Source organism: Passer montanus, unplaced genomic scaffold (assembly GCF_014805655.1).
Source record: "Passer montanus isolate IOZ18808 unplaced genomic scaffold, ASM1480565v1 scaffold5, whole genome shotgun sequence".
NCBI lineage: Eukaryota > Metazoa > Chordata > Aves > Passeriformes > Passeridae > Passer > Passer montanus.
This window is the reverse complement of record NW_024369929.1, coordinates 16,707,508-16,722,299: the sequence shown is the minus strand read 5'-3', so window position 1 is coordinate 16,722,299 and position 14,792 is coordinate 16,707,508. Positions and strand designations below refer to the sequence as shown.

The window sequence follows — 14,792 nt, the reverse complement described above, 5'->3', positions numbered from 1 at the left end:
AGCCTGTGTCTCCTCCAGCTCATTTTCCACCTAATCCCATCCTCACCCAGAACAGCCTTTTCCTAGCAAACCTTCCCAGGAAGCAGGACAAGAGTTTCCAACTCCTCTCCAGCAGAGGAAAAAGCTGGAGCAGGGTCTCCTCCATCCTGGATGAATGGGAGCTGCCCCCAAGCACTTCCTTTGAAGTCTAACCCTTCATTTCCCTTGCTTTTCCTAATGACCCAAATGAAGCACTTCAGGGCTTTGGTGAAATGAAATATTGCTCTTTTTTTAATTTGTCAAGGAGAGAGAAAAATAAAGAAAATTGAAATTTTACTCGGAATTATTTCCCCTGGTTCTTTGTGTTGGCAGCTGAGTTAGAAAAACAAAGTGAACCCAAAGCAAAACACACAAACAATTATCCCAAAGAGGCTGGGCTCATCTTGGCTGCCCTAAGCTTTTCCCAAAAGCTCCTCTGGCAGAGCTTGGTACCACACACACCTTTGCAAACACTGCTACAACAACAGGGAAGGCAAAACACAACTGATTCCAGCCAAACTGGGGAATATTCCAAGGAGAGTGGTTACACCTGAGCTTCTGGGGAAGCTGGGAATTCTGGTGTTGATTTCACTGGAGCCAAGGCTGCAGTGATGTGACCTCAAAACTAATCAGGTTGGGAAAACTTTTTAAAAAATACATACGAAAATATTCACTGAATTTAGCAAAAGGAGATGAGACAAGGAATAAACCAGGAGTGCTTCTCCATCCCCCTCACCTTTGCCTGCTTGGCAGCATTTCTTGCACCCAAGTGAGGAGAAAACAGAAAAAAGAAGACTCAGAGAGAATATTCCAAGTATCTCAGCAGTGGGAAGTGTTAGTGCTGCTCCCAGTCTCCAGCAGCACGTGGATATTGTGGATTTGGGCTGAGGAGCTGAGGTGGGGCATTAACACAAAACGTGACTTTGGGGTTATTTCCCAGGATGGGGCTCTCCCTGCATTCCCCAACACCAATCAGCTGGAGGGGAAAGGGCTCTTCCTGCCCCCAAGCCAGGCTCTGCCCACAGCACAGAGAGAGATGGAATTCCCTGCACTCTTATCTGAAGAGACTTTTTACAATGACAGAGCCATCTGGTTTATTTTCCAACCCAGCAACCTCCCCCTCTCCCCTCCATAAGAGATAAGGTGAAAGGAATGCTATTTCCCCAAAGCCCTGCGGGTTCCTTGGGTTTTTCTGGTTGGGAAATCTCTCCTCAGGCTCCCCACAGAGGCACTTGGGACAAAACAGCCTCATCTGCACTTGGGAACATGGCTGGGGAACAGGGCAGCTCCACTTCCTCCTGCTGTCCTGCCCCAGCCCTCCAGGAGCATTTTCTCAGCCCTCAAGGAGCATTTCCTCCCAAGGAGCAACTCCTGGTGCGGCTGAGATGGGGCAGGAGATGAGAGGAGCCAGCACTGCTCTGCCCAGGGGTGTCCCCAGCAGTGTCCCATGTGCAGAACCATCCCATAGTGATCTCCAGGGCACACACAACTCCTTGGTCCTGCTCTGAAGCACAGGCTGATCCCAAGGGCTGATCCCAAAGCATCCCAGAGCTCAGCACTCCCAGGGTTCATTACAATCAGCAGAATCTCACCCAAATTTCCCTCGTTCCTCCCTTTTACCTCTCCTCAACCAGCCTGGGCTGAGCAGCTCCCCCTGCACAACTGCCTTGGTACATTTATTATTCCATGCTATTTAACAGGATTGTCTTGGAAATTACTGACATTTTTTACCCCAAATTTAGCACTGGATTTTTCTCTAAAAACCAGCATAATTTATGCTTTGTCATCCAAGTATTCCTACACTGCATGGAGTCCTTGGGAACCAGGAATCCCTCAGGCTGAGCACCTTTAGGATGGATCCATCCTTAAAAACCAGTTCCTAGGGAAATTTACCACACCAAGCTGCCTCTCCAAGGCCAAAAGCTGCTCAAAGAGCAAAAGGCAACAGTGAGGCTTTAATGGCAAAACCAGGGAGGGGAGGGAGAAAAATGACAGCAACATTGAAGCTTTATTTTTAAACAATCTGTCTGATTTAAACAGGAGAACATTGCACAACCTGAATTTGATTTCCAGGCCTGATTGGGGTTTTTTTTCTGCTTGTTTGGGGTTTGTTGTTGTTGGGGTTTTTCTGTTGGGTTTGTTTTGTGGTTGCTTTTTTTAACTGTAGTTAATTTGTAAGATCCTGGATTGCGCAAGACAAAAAACCCACCCCACGTTCTGAAAGATTTTGGTTATTTTATTTGTTCCTCTTTGAGCATTTTGCAGCTACCTTTAGATGGATACTGAAACTCTTCCTTGCACCCATCTTGCTTAAAAAGCAAAGCTGAAATCAGGGGTGCAAAAACTAGGAGTGCAAATTAAGGAAAGTGATCTAAGCAATCAAATAGTTTTACCCAGGTTGGAAAAATTCAGATTTACTCCATTAGAGATCCAATCCCTTCCCTTCCCCATCAGTTTTATATCCATGTCATTAATCTTGCAAGAGAGCAAAATGCCTAAAAAATTCAAGTATCCAGGAACACCAGCGTGTGCAAAAAAGGAAAGAAGGAAAAAAAGAAAAACCATCAGGAAGAAAAAGTGAAATTATTCCCGTTAAAAACCCCGAGCAGGAGCTGGTTGTTAAACCCATGACTAATAAGTTGCCATTGCTCTAAACTCACCCAGAACTGTGGGCACAGGCTGTGATTTTCCCTGAACATGATAAGCAGTTCCTTACTGGCCCTGCACCTGGGCTGCAGCAGGGAAATGAGCATTTATTCCTGTACAGAATCTGGCTGGTGTGTGCAGAGCTCTGTAATACCCACAGGGCTTCACTGAGCACTTGGAGAAAATCTCAACTTTCCCTCAGCAGCGGCCAAATCAACCAGAGGGAATAGAAAAATGACCCACACAGCACATTTGTAACCCAAAGGTGATCCTTGGCCATCTTTTCCCCTCAATTTGCTCTGAATTTTCCAATTTCTGGGGCACTTTTAACAGTCTGTCATTCAAGGTCTGGAAAAAGAAGTTCCCTGTGTCAAGCTGAGGTTTGCAATGTGCTGCCAGAGAGGAAGCTAATAATTAACAGTCCTGTTTAAAATTTATAGAAGATTAAAAGAATTAATAAATGTAATTTTCAACATATGTCTATGGAGAGGGGAAGTTTTTATAACCTCGAAATGAATGGAGCTAAAGGATTTCCCAAAGCAAAAGAAAAGTTTGTGTCTAAGGCAGGACCAGGAGAGAAGAATTAATCTCTCCCTCAGTACTCTCAATGATCTCCCCTATTTTGTGCTGGTAACTCTCTCATCTGGTTCTTTCTTCCCACTAAAATCTTATTTTGGATTTGGAAGGAAACCACACATCCTTCACAAAACAACCCAGAGCATCAGGTAAAGAAAAATTCCTGGTTTTTTCTGGTGCTGCAGAATTCCTCTGCTCAAGTCTTGTTTGTTCTGGGTTTGCAAAGGAGCAAAATAGCAAAAATTACCAATATCTCTTGTGTAAATGGTTTTTTACCTGCCCATTTCCATCCCAGTCTTGCAGCCTCCCCTTCCCCCTCTCCCGAGCTGCAGAACTCCAGCCCTGGGAGTTGATGTCAGGATCAGATTATGACAGCATGAGTCATTTATTAAGATTCCAGTAAGCTCTTTAGCAGGTGCCTTGAGACCGTATTTTTCAGAGTCTAATTTCACATTCAGACATAAGTACATTTTATTGGTTTACCATAAACTCTCTGCCCATTGTTGCTGCTCCACAGAGCCTTGTCCCCCTTCCATTCTCCGTTTAATTCAGATTTTTTGAAGCTATGGAGAGATCTCATTTTCTCATGTATCACCAACTATTTTTTCTCCTGTATTTTTCACTGATCTCAGTTATTTACACCCTGTCTGTTTCTGCCCCAGCTATAGGGTATTGGTTGGTGGCTACCAAACCCAGCTCCCTCTCCTCTATTTTTAGCCATTTTGTAATTTTATGCCCCTCTATTTCTTTCAGCTCCTCCTTTTCCTGATAGCCAGGAGCACAGCAAACAAATAAGATACCCCAGAGACCCAAGCACACACCCTCCTACCTCAGAAAGGACAGAATATATCTTAATGCTTAATTAAGGCTTAATCAAACCCACTTCCAAACTTCCTAATATACATTGCAATATTTCTGCCTTTTCTCCATAGAAAATAAAGGGTGGAAGTGGAATTTGAGGCTGAGTTTCTGAAGGTATTGCATCCCTGGTACCTCTAAATGTGACACCCAGTTTTTCTAAGCAGTCCTGGTCCTTTTATTGATTTCAGCAAAGTTTATTGGCCCAAATCTGTGTCAGGCTCACTGAAATGTATTCGTGCTTGAGCCTTGAGGGTGCAGGGAGTGGGCCCAGGAGAGGTTTCTGAACGTGCCTTTTTGAAAAGTCATTTATCAGAGCTCGTCATTCCTTCCCAGAATCCCGTATTTAACTCCAGAGCTGAAATCCAAAACCCAGCACACTTTCATCCAAGCAAAGCAGCAACTTCCCCTCTCCCAGGGGACTCCAGGCATCCTGGTGGGGCCGTGGGCTTGGATGGGCAGGGCACTCTCAGGAGGAGAAAAGGGATGGGTGGAAATGCCAGGGAAATTCAGATCATCTTCTACAACCCAGAGTGCATCCAAAACAAAAGCATTTCAAGGGAGACTGAATTACTGGAGCACATGGCAATCAGAAAGAAGAAAAAGGCAAAAAAAGCTGCTGTAAAACTCAGTTATTCTGTCAGCCTCCATGGTACTTACACTGATTTACATTTAATATCCAGTTTCTATGTGCATCTTCTTGATGCTGCAGGGAAAAAACTGCTCCTATTTTCACTGAAATCAGGAGTTCTGCAAATCAGCATCAGCTGTTGATATAACCCAGATACGCCAGAGCAAGAGAACCCAGGGAAGAAAGGAGAAAGCAACTTGTGCTGCACAGTGCTTGGACAGAAGCCTCACACCAAGAACTGCTGCCCCAAATATGTGTGTGCTAACCAAGGCAAAAGGGATTATCTGGGGGAGGGTGGAAAAATGACAGTTTTAAGACCTTGGCCTCCCCTTCACAATATATACAATTCCCAGTGCCTTCAACAGAACCTTCGTATAAATACCAGAGTCGGAACTGGCTCCTCAGACAAATGTTTGTGCATTCTATCAAGTTGGGACAAAGCCAACATTTCTTATGGAAACATTTCTGGTGGTCCTGGACAAAGAACATGTTTACTTTATAGCAGATATAGCTAAAAATACATTGTGCTCCAGCCTCCAATTATCTTGTTTGGAATAGTTTGAGGCTACTCGAGCTTCGTTGCTGTTATTTTCTTTATTATACAGTGAAAATGTTGCTGCTTTTCCTGTAATTTGAAAAGCAGCTATTTGCAGGTTTGCCCATCTGTGTTTGGACCTCCCCCGCACGGATAATGAGATCCAGGGTGAAATTTTCCAGAGTGCCCATCTCCCATTTTCAAAAGCAACTTAAGGCAGAGATCAATGCTCTGCTGGAATTACAGAGGCCTTTCAAGTCTTCCCTTAATCCCACTGGCTCTGTGCTCTATTGCTTTTCAAGCTGGGTTAGCAGGACTCACATATGTAATTATTTGCACAACCAGTAGCAATTAACAGCACACCACAAACAAGGGGACCTGGTCCCACAGACTTCCTCCAGCCTCCTCCCCAGGGATGTCCTTTGGGATCCATCCCACACGTGAGGGGATCTGGTCTCCTCTAAATAAAACCCAGCTTGCTTACAAAAATCTTCTTGGGTTCCTTAGAGCCTCTCCCCTTTTCCCAAGGAATTATTTACCCACCTCTGTATTCCAAAGGAGCTTTCCCAGCTCCAGTGAATCAGTTGTGGGTGAATCACTTCCCATGTGCTTCATCCCAGAGCAATTCCCACAGGCTTCCCCCTAATCCCGATGACACAGAGCGACCCAAACAAACCCCGGAGTTTCCACCAGGAGTTTCCACCAGGAGTTAACTCAAGGTGTGTGCTGAGGTGAAAAGGGTACTGGAAGCAGGCTCTGTTGATTTTACAACTCTGAGTTGCTCTGTTGTGAGTCACCAGCGATGCAGGAGCAATCCAGCCCCAAAAGGCAGCCCAAAAGAATGGGATGTCTTTGGGGAGTGCTGCAGATTTCAGATGGAGCTGCTCATGAAAAGCTCACAGCAGTTAATATCGAGCAGTCTCTTCTGTCTGTAATTACCAGTGAAATCAGTGTTGGCTGTGTTTGGAGGAAGCACTTTGGAAACTCCTCTGTCTCATAATCAGCTTTTACAGCACCTCAGAGGAGGCTGAGGGCAGGCAGGAGGTGCTGCTGCTTTTGGGGTTATTAGTCTCATCTATTCTTACAATAAGAAAAAAGGGTTCTTTGGACCAGAGAGGTGGAAGAAGAAGCTGAAATATTTTTTCCCCACCTCAAACTCTCAGCAGCAGAAAGGAAGCTGTGTATGGGGCCTACCTGAAAAGCTCCTTTCTTCCTGTGACTCTCCAGAGCAGGACAAGGGTTGTTTTCCCTCGCAGAAGTCACTCCCTCAGCCACCTCCTCCAGCCAAGATAATTATCTTATTCATGGAAGCCAAATTCTGCCTCCCTAAATTACAGATTATGTTTTTAAAAAACTGAAAAACTTTGAGAAAAGGAGGGGGAAGAGTATCTTATCTTCCCCACGCTGCGGGACACAAGGAATTCTTGCTCACCAGAAATGTGATTTTTGCACGGTGCTGCTGTCTGTTTGCACCATTTCCCTCTGTCCTTCACTCTGCCCTGCCCTGGTGCTCCTGGAGCGAGGATGTCTAACTCCAAAGCTGAGCTGTGACTAATGCAGGATGTGTGGGAGAGTAGCTCCATGAATAAGAGCTGTGCACAGCTCCAGGATCACGCTAAGTCACTCTTATCACCCAAACAGGATCTCCAGCGTGTGTGAGCACAGGGCCCTTCCTGCCAGGCTTTCAGCATTGCTACTGCTGCGTGGAAATCCAGCTGGGGTGACACAAAATGCACCAGGAAAAAGCAAGTGGCTAAAATCAACATAAACAAATGCCTTATTTTCATGTAAATGTCAGTAGTAATAAAAGCTTGAGGCAAGAAGTGATTAAAGAACAGTCCAGAAAAAACCCCAGCATGAAAACAGGTCACCTTTCAACCACCACAGGACGCAGAACTGTTCCCAAATGAGATGTTTTTCAAAAGTTTTCCATGAGGTGTCCATTACGAACAGCTGAAAATATCAACTGCATCCAAACTCACATTTAAGGAACAGAGAGCCATTTCAGGTACCTTTCCTGCAGCCAGCTCCCCCTTCCCCCTTCCAAACTCCAAAGAATATTTGATATTCACGTCCAGGGAACCTCACTGGATAAATGCTTAAACATTGAGCTTAAACCAGATCTGGAGCTTGCCAAGGTGAGGGAATGAGGAGGGAAGCAGACTCACAGGTAAATATTAGTTTGTACTTGAAAAAGCCAGAGCACATTTTAAAGCTGCTTTTGATTTTCATGCCAACCCCTGTCAACCACTGGAAGGCCAAGGTGACACGGGGGGACAAGCAGCTGGCAGCTGCTCTGGGGGGACAGTGACACAGCCAGGCAGATGATGGAAAACAGCCAGCAGAATTCCAGAAAGAAGGGATGTTTTTCTTCCTCATTTCCTTTCTGGCCCCTCTTGGCTGGTGCCAGGCACACAGAGCTGGGCTGGGCTGTGCAGGGGCTTCTGGCACTCCCCAAAGGGGCAGGGAATGCTGTTTGGGAATGCTGTCCTCCTCTCTGCCCCACACAGCCCTCACACCTTCCTGGGCAATAATGGCACAGATAAAATCTGGGAGTTCTTTGGAGAGATCCCTCCTGTCCTGCAGCAGCCCAACACCCTCTGCTGTGCCCTGAATGGGAATCCAGAGAAAACAAAACAATGCCCAGTTCTTTCAAACCCTTCAGTGTTCTACAAGTGCACAAATAGCTCTGTCCATGCCTGTGGTGCAGCCAGGATGAGAGGGACACCAAAACCCTGAGTGGCAGCCAACACCAACACCCCAGCACTTTGATGGCACCATGAGACCACCACGGCTCGCTCCAAATCAAAGCTCTGGGGGAACTTCTGAGCAAGCCATAATCACTGTGCAGATGAAATGCAGACAGGAGACCCAGGAACACCACCCAGCTCCTCCAAACCAACACGATGAGGCACAGAGGGGTAAGGCTCAATTATGGCCTTTTTCTGTCTCCTCTGGAGCACCAAATGCACTTGCTGGGTGCCTGGCTCAGCAGTGACTCAGAGGACAGAGGGCTTTCCATTGAATCATCCACATGGTTTTAAGCACCTCCAGGTTCTGTTGATGGGAGATGTCTCACTACCTACACCTTGCCTAAACACTGCCCGGGCTGTCCAGGGCAGGAGGGTGAGGACACAGCACAGAGCAAGGGTGAAAAGAGCAGGAATGCTCTGGGAATAGCTGGATGCTACAAAGAGGAATAATGGCAAACACAGATACAGCAGCACTGCTCGCTCCCACAGCATGTGAGCATGGACAGAAACTACACAAAGATAGGAAAACAATGGGAGAAGTCACAAATATTTGACTTCACAAGTCAAGACAGTTTTCTTTCCCCTCCCCTCGTGACTAAGCCTTTGGTCCACACACCCACTCCATCCTCAAAAAAACAACTCCGTGAAACAAATGTGATTGCTCTAAAACACACAGAGGCAGTGACCAAGCACCCTCCCCCTCACAGCACTCAGCCTATTTACTAAGAGTCTGCTCTGTTTGCAACAGGATCCAACTCCCCCTCTCAATGAGACATTAAACACCAGCAAGTCCAACTCCTTATCCCATTCCCAAACCTCCAACCCTGCAGACATCCTTCTCCCAGATGAACTTGCTGCAATCACTCCGAGCTGCTGCCAGGGGAAGGACTCTGCAGTGTCCTGCAGCCAGCTGATCCAAAACCAGCGCTCAAATCCATGCCAAGGGCTGTGCCAGGGGCTGTCCCCCAGCACTGGCAGCTCCATGCTCTGCATTCCAACACCCCTGTGCTGTTCCTTAACAGGTTAAACTGGCAGAGGGGAGATTTCATAAGGAAGGAATTCCTGCCTGTCAGGGTGGGCTGTGGCTGCCCCTGGATCCCTGGCAGTGCCCAAGGCCAGCCTGGACAGGGCTGGAGCAGACTGTGATAGAGGAAGGTGTCCCTGCCATGGCAGGGGTGGGATGGGGTGGGATTTAAATCCCTTCCCATTCAAACCTGCCTGTTATTCTCTGATTCTGCACCTCACCTGTGCTGTGTCTCTCTGTGCTGCCCCAGCAGTGCTGGGGATGGCAAAGCCACTGCCTGCACCTGCAGCAGAACCCCCAGGCTCAGCCCCATCCTGGCACAGACCTGCTGCACCAAACCTTACTCTGAAACTACTCACCACCCAGACCCCCTGCTACAGACCACCCCTAGTGGCCTTCCCAGCCATTTATTGTTTGATACATTTTCTTATACAAAAGTTAAAGAAAAAAAAAACCACCAAAAATCCAAACCTCTGAAGCAAGTGAAGACCTACCCCTTCTTTGCCCTTTTAGCAATCAAAACAATTTGCCTGTCCTTATGTCATCCCAAGTAATCTCTTCCTCCTCTCTGGCACATCAGATAAAGATCTTGTTCCTCCAACCCATCAGAAAACACAGCTGCTAAAATTATCACTGTGACCCATCAATCACCCTCCTCTCTCACATCGTCCCATATCTTCTCAGGGGTATGAAGTTCAAGCCCTTGTCCTCAAGGCACTCCAGCCCTCTTTTATACCACACTTGAGAGCTCATACCAACAGCAGCTTGTCCCAAACTCCATGTCCAGACTGGACATCCCCCACATGCTTTCCTTTGGCTTCTCCTCCCCTCCCACCTGGGCCCCTCTCCCTGCTTTTGGCAGCTTTCAGCATGACAGTGGTGCAGAAATTCCTTCCAGCCCTGAAGAGATGGAAGGATGATCCTTCACCATCTCGTTTCCTTGGGAAGGCTGATTAAACTGAGAGCACCAACCAGGATCAACACGATGCAAACAGACAAAAAGGTTTGCAGGGAGCAGAAAGTGCAAAATTATTGAAGTAATTAATACAGTACGTGGTTACAGTTTTCCCTGGATATTCCCAGGAGTGCTGCCTTGCATCTCTGAGCCTGCCAGCTCCTCAGTACAGGGACAGTCTGTATTTTTCCCCCTCTTCTAAAGCAATAAGCACGTTCTTGGCAGCTAAATTATTAATAAGGAACAAATGGTAATTGATTTATAGATGAGCCTGAAAAAAAGGATTTATCTTCTTCAGTCTTTAAAGCCACCATGCCCACATGTCTTCATGCTGGTTCTATCCCCCCGAAAATGTCCCACCCAGACCTGTAATGCAGCACATCCAGCTCCAAATGATCTGTGGTTATGTGACCCCTTCAACTCTGTTGTATCTGACCACTGACCAGATATTGCAAAACAGAAACAAAGTGCTCATTGTTCCTCCTGTCTCCCTCTCTTCTCAGCCAGCAAGGAAAAGCTTAACTGGATTAGTTCTTAAGATTTTATTTTTATCCATTGTGAGCTTGTGAGAAAAAAAAAAATACTCATGGAAAAGATGAGTTTTGAATTCAGGCTTTGAATATGCTGAGCTTAGGGAATTAGCTCTCAGTGCTGGTGGAAAGTTCCACAGTTCTGGCCCAGGACTTCACACCAGAAGTCTCCATCCTGCTCCTCAGAGCACGGCTTTCCCACATTCCAGTGCAGCACTTGCACCAGCAGCCTGCACTCCCGTTCTGCTGCCTGACCTGGGGATCTCCGGGAAGGTCTTCCCCCTGCAGGGATCTGGAGAGGCAGGAGGGAGGAGAGCAGCTCCTCCTCGGGCTGCTCTGTTTGTTGGAATTACACACACCCTCCCCTGCTTTCACAGCATTGCCCACAACTTGTTTGGCACCCGGGACTGAGCAGCAGCCAGCCTGCCACAAACTCAACCTTTCTGAGGCAGAGCCGTGGCTTTACTGAAAGCAACCCAAAGTTTGTTTCTAGAAACATTATGGAGATGACATGCAAAACACACAGCACTGCTGCTGAAAGGCTGGCTGAGTCCCAAACAATGGGAGCTCTTCCATGAGGCAAAAACAGACCTTCAAAGGCTTGTGGGCAAATATACTGTCACTGAATATTTTGTCATGGACGCAAGAGCCTAAAAATACACCAGGAGCAGATAATGCAGTGAGACAGCGCGGCGCACATCCTGCCTGTGCTCTGCAAACAGCCCTGTGTGAACTGGCACCATTGTGCAAATCAGGCCACCCAGACCAGAAAGTAGGACAGGGGTTTGTGACCTCCTGCAGCCTCCATCCCAGAGCCCCCTGCTCCTGCAGCCTCCATCCCAGAGCCCTGTGTGCCTCCTGCAGCCTCCATCCCAGAGCCCTGTGCTCCTCCACCCCAGAGCCCCCTGCTCCTGCAGCCTCCATCCCAGAGCCCTGTGCTACTCCACCCCAGAGGCCCGTGCTCCTCACCCCAAAAATCCCACGCTGTTTGGGAGCAGTGGTGGGAAGCTCTGGTGGGAATGTGGCTGCGTTGTCTCAGAGATTGGGAGAGGTGAGGAAGTGGAACTTTGGGGTCCCATCTCTGCACCCAGAGCTGCACCACGTCCTGCCCACAGCAGGAAACCCAGCCTGGAGATGTGCTGATTCACCACGGGGTTGTAATGCTGAAAATACTTCTCCTCCTCCTCCTCCTCCCTGTCAGGGAAGCACTGTTGGTATCTCCTTTCTCTCAGCACAAATCAAAGATAAAACACCAGTGCCCTGGGTAACTGGAATACATCATATTCTGCATTCCTTGCTGCCATTTGCAATATTTGGGCTTGAAGGGAAAAATATTTTGTTTAGCATAAATGAGAGAATGGTAAAAACCACACCAGATAGAAAAAAGTGAGGCTCTGGGGACACAGTTCTCCAACAGAGCAAAGTGAGACGAATTTCTTGTTCTAGCACATAAAGCTTAGCTGGATTTGGTAATTAAACCCAAGTTCTTAAAATCTTCAGGTGCTTTTTAAGTGTTTTATCTTTACCAAAATTGTCCCCATTGCTTCCAATGCTTTTCTGTAAATACAAGTGGCAGCTCCCTTCTGTGCAAGTGTGCAAGGACTCTGAAAACACTCCAGGAGTTTTCCAACACTACAAAAATAGATGTCAAAACTCGAAATCATTAATGCAGTTATGCATAACAGTTCCCAAACCAAAAAGCCCTGAAGGAGCCTGGGGTAGAAGCCAGGAGCACTGAGACACTTTAATCTGTGCTCAGAACCTCCCTGTGCCCAGAGCTATGGAAAGCTCTCAGGTGGAAGGGGGTGTCCAGCAAGGCACACAAAAGCAGCCTCCCCAAACCTGAAAGGTTTGTTTCCCTGCAGGAGAGCTCTCCAGCTGAACCTGGGTGTGCTCATTTGCACACGGAATGAATTCAGCAAATTCCATTCCAGCCCTTCACACCCGGCTCTTGAGGATTGTTTTATGGCAGCACCCACTGATCCCGCTAAACGCCACCAAATATCAGGGCCAATGCACAGCCAGCAGGGAAGAGCAAGTCCCTGACCCGGGGATTTGCATTTCCAGCAGGATGAGCAGGTCCAGGACAAACAGGAAGGAGCAGTTATCCCAGGAGCAGCTCCTGGGTACCGCGCTGGGAATGGCTTCGTGGGGAAAAGAAATCAAAACCATCCCCATCCCATTCTTCCTGCAGCAATTCATCAGATTTCACTTTCAAAACATGGCAGCTAAAGTCCAGGTGAGCAAATCCTGGGAAATGCACAGTTTCTTTCTACAGGCAGGGAAAGGAAAGAGGGGGAAATACAAGCTAAGAACTAAATAGATACATTTTTAAACTGAAAATCAGAGTGGCATCAGGAAGGGAAGGTTGTGGGGAAATGTGTATATATGTAAAGCAAAGAGCACCAATCCTTTCTGCTGTCCTCTGCTGATCACCCTTGATAAATCATCATGACTCTTCAGGGATTCTTTTAAAACCTGCTTTTAATCATTCACTCGTATTTTGTAGGAAGATAAGATTGTCTCTGCCTTTGAAACTTCCACAAGGGCCACACCCTCCCACATAGAAGGATTTCACTGCTACAAAAGCTCTGGCTGACTACTTAGTAACAAAAAAGGCAACATGGATGGCTACAAGAGGCACAGATATGGAAACCATGTAAAAAGGTGGCATTGGGGTTTTTTGGAGCAGTTGATGTTAAGAATGAAATAAAAATAAATGAAATGAAAATTAAATAGAATTTTAAGAAAATAATAATAAAGTAAAAATAAAATAAAATAAAATAAAATAAAATAAAATAAAATAAAATAAAATAAAATAAAATAAAATAAAATAAAACTAAACCGAAATCTGGAGCAGGGCCAGGGTGCCCACTGGGGGAATCCTCCAAATCTGGAGCAGGGCCAGGGTGGCCATTGGGGGAATCCTCCCCTGACCAAGGCAGCTGCATTTCTGACTCACAAGTGAAGGTGCATCCAGTGGCTGTGTCAGGTGCTGGCTTGGCAAAAGCCGAAATCTGGAGCAGGGCCAGGGTGCCCACTGGGGGAATCCTCCCTGACCAAGGCAGCTGCATTTCTGACTCACAAGTGAAGGTGCATCCAGTGGCTGTGTCAGGTGCTGGCTTGGCAAAAGCATTTCCTGCTAATGGGCTCTTAATTGTTTTCTGCCAGCCGTGAGACATTCCCCAGCGGGCTGTGGAGGCAGGAACCGGGACTGCTCGGTGCCCTTTGTCCTGCGGAGCAGCAGCACCTGCTGCAGCCCTGCCAGCCCCACCTGCTGCTGCCCGAGCGAGGGGCCAGGGAACGACCCCTCCTCACCCACCCTGGGGCCCCAGTGGTGCCTCAGGTTCAGATTTCCTATTTTTCAGGTTCTGTGCTGCTTTAGTGTGCAGTGCTGAGCTCCACATGAAGTGTTGGTGAGCTGTGCACAGAGCAGGGAGACAAAACAATTCCTGCTCCAGCTGGGCACCAAGGACAGATGATCCAAATCTCAGCCCAGGAGCACAAAGCCCGTGGAATGAAGAGAGGAAAACAAGGATGGGACTGCAGGGGCTGCAGTGGGATTGGACACTGAGCTGCAATGTGCACATGGAGCAGAGCTGAGCCCAGGGACAGAGCCGTGACCCTCGTGCATTTTGGGGCCATTTGGGTTCATCTTGGGTGCAGCCCTGGCTGGGCTCTGCTGCTGCCCAAGGTGGATCCGTGGAGGAGATCCTTGAATCAATCCCTGCTTTATTCTGGAGCTCTGCCCAGCCTCTGCTCCAGCTCAGCCTTCCCAAGGCATCAGCAGAAGCCTTGGAATGTGTGGGCATTGCTGGACTTTGTGCATCAGCTCCATTAATTTAACTCTTCAATCTGAGCCTGGCCTCAGAGGGCTCTGCAGAATTCCTGGATGGAGGCAGAGCTTTGCTGTGCTCAGTTAGGATGAAAGAGACTTTGAAATCTTGAAACACTGCAGTTCTCTTAGATAATGAAGTGTTTTAACAAATAAAAATAACATTTTATTTCAGCCCCAGCAGGCAGTGCTGTCTGAGGCACCTCAAGGCAACAGCTATGAATTCTGATTTAAAGGGAACATTCACCCCATTCTGCTCTAAGTCTATCTGAATAAAAGCCAGCTTATTTAGCATTTTGCTTCCTGCTGCAAAGATTCCACTGTTGTAGGCCTGGCCTGCGAGATGAGGAAAAACAACATGGAATATCAAGTGTCACTTCCTTTTCATCCCATGCAAACCTGGGCTCAGCTCAGGGTGGGGACAGGCACCC

At 47.4% G+C, this 14,792-nt stretch overlaps 1 protein-coding gene across 1 annotated transcript in view; it reads right to left on the bottom strand.

Annotated features, from left to right (window-relative positions):
- The window catches only part of SMAD3 (SMAD family member 3), a 68,138-nt gene that overhangs the window by 19,698 nt on the left and 33,648 nt on the right, over positions 1-14,792 (bottom strand). The window lies entirely within an intron of this gene.